At 44.5% G+C, this 2,266-nt stretch overlaps 1 long non-coding RNA gene across 1 annotated transcript; it reads right to left on the bottom strand.

Annotated features, from left to right (window-relative positions):
* Positions 1-614: 614 nt before the first annotated feature.
* LOC119299647 lies at positions 615-1,129 on the bottom strand. Its single transcript, XR_005146241.1, has 2 exons — positions 1,011-1,129; positions 615-885 (listed from the first exon to the last, which is right to left on the bottom strand). It is a non-coding gene; the product is annotated as an uncharacterized LOC119299647 (long non-coding RNA).
* Between the last annotated feature and the right edge of the window lie 1,137 nt (positions 1,130-2,266).

Below are 2,266 nucleotides of genomic sequence, written 5' to 3'. Positions count from 1 at the left end.
GAAGCTCCCTTCGTCACTGAGTAGTATGTACAGCAGGGCTGGACGTTGGTGGATCCGCTTGGATACCGTCTTTGTTTGTCTTCGTTCGTGTGTCTACATGTTGGATTCTTTCGATATGTACTTCATTTCATCGGCGACGGTTATTGCTCTGGACGACTTTCCAATTGTCTACTACAACAAGTTTGTCCTGGCTCCAGTGCGGTAGGGGTGATGATAGCGGAGCGTCTTCGGCTTGCTTTAGTGCTTGTAGTCGTCGCCAGGTGATCTACGAACATCGATGTGATTTTTGTTATTTGTATATTCTTTATAGTGCCATGCTATGAATAGATGAGAAGTTTTATCGTAAAAATAAAGGTAGCGACCTATTAATGAGCACATAGATCTTGAATCTTGATCCCCGAGTTTCACTTCCAACTGGCTCCCGTGGGACACCAGGACATCCTTGAGTCAACATCAAACACCTGCATCATCCATCTCTAGCATCTAGTGGAGCGAGAGTCAATCTCAGATTTACCATCGGCAAGGCCAGAAGATCATGTTTCAGCATTAGGTTAACTGGGATACCATGCAAAGATAAAATCGCCAAATCTATGATTGTGCATTACAAAGTAAAATAGAACATCCAAAATAATTGATGATCAATACGCATTGTCACAAGCATGTCACAAGAAGACTTTATTACAGATCACACCATTGTACGTCCTTTGACATCAGGTTTAGTGCAACTTTAGAAACATACGACACAGTAACAATATGCCGTCGATGGGTTTTCCACCCAACACTCCGATATCATGACGTCACGTCCCCAAATATTCTGGCAGGCCCTCTTGCAATTTGGTTCCGTGCACGAAGGGCTTAGAAAACCAATTCGCTTCTGGCATTGCTCTATAGACAAGAACAAACATCATTAAAATAAGTCCAAACTGAGATTTACAAAAAAAAAAAAATCATGTACTCCGGTTACCAGGAGAACAGAAACGTATATATGGATGGGGAGATTGATTCTGAACCAGTATGTATGGAGTTTCCTAGCTGCACAATCACCATAAGGCAAAGAAGAATAGCTTTCCCCTCCATTATAGCAGACAGAAATTTCTTTCTAGATATGCTTTAACAAAACTGTATTTCTTATGCCTAAGGCTGTTTGGGCGTCCTGCAGCATACATGGTTGTATATTTATATAAGACTAGGGCTAGAGAGCATTTACTACCATCTCACTAAATAAATTTCTAAAAGATCTCACATATCACTCAGCTTAATTTGCAAAATATTGTTATATGTTTAAGGTGGTATCCATTTAATGTACTATATAAGATTTTTCCATATCTATGCTAATATAAATTGGAGAGATTTCCTAAACTGTGCGCCGTTAAACGATATATCACCAAATCAAGCATTAAATAGCATATCATTTGAGTTCTTGCACGTTCGACACGGTTAGGCCACCGTTGACCATCACTTGACAAAATTTATTCCCTTGTTGGACGGCAACTTCTCATTTCCCTTCTCCCTCCTCGCATCTACTTCAAATTTATGTGTCGCTAGCTAGGCACACGCTCATGCTGTCAGCTGATCGGCTGTGCCTGACAAGTGGGTCCTGCACGTATCCGTCTTTGTTACTTCGTTTTTGAGGCAAATCAGCCTTTGTTACTTGAGTTGTGCCTCTCCTGTCACAGTCAATGGGCCACACATATTGGCATGGACCTACCGGTCAGACACTTGCGTACTCTTCAGAGGGTTAAAAAGGATCAAGCACACCGGTGGCGCTCCGTCCCTAAACCCGGCCAGCCCGCACTCTAATTCTCCCCAATCTCTAGGTCTGGGCATTTGGTTAGACCGAGTAGATCGGTTCGGTGCTTCGGTTTAATTTAAAATTCGGTTTCCTGATTTTTCTAACCGATTGGTCCTCAGACAATCCAATAACCGAGACTTCGGGTCATCAAAGTTCGGTCCGGTCCTCAGTTATACCCGAAGAGAAGAAATAGGCTGGGAGGAAGAAACCGGCAGTCAAATTTTAGGCATGGAAACTTGAATGACCGAACAAGAATCAATTGAAACATGGATCTGAGGAAATGGAAGGAGGAAATGATGCATCGTTGGAATCCGGCGGCAGGGGACCGATGATCGCGAGCCTACGACCACGTGAGGGCGATGGACGTCGTTGGCCACCGCTTTGCGGGGGCCATGGGCGCCGCCCGCCGCCACTGTGCAGGACCTATTGACGCGAGCCCGCGGCCGGCGACCGCTAGGAGCCTGGGACTGCGGT

This window comes from Triticum dicoccoides, chromosome 1B, assembly GCF_002162155.2.
Source record: "Triticum dicoccoides isolate Atlit2015 ecotype Zavitan chromosome 1B, WEW_v2.0, whole genome shotgun sequence".
Taxonomy (NCBI): Eukaryota; Viridiplantae; Streptophyta; class Magnoliopsida; order Poales; family Poaceae; genus Triticum; species Triticum dicoccoides.
This window is presented reverse-complemented; position numbering and strand designations above follow the sequence as displayed.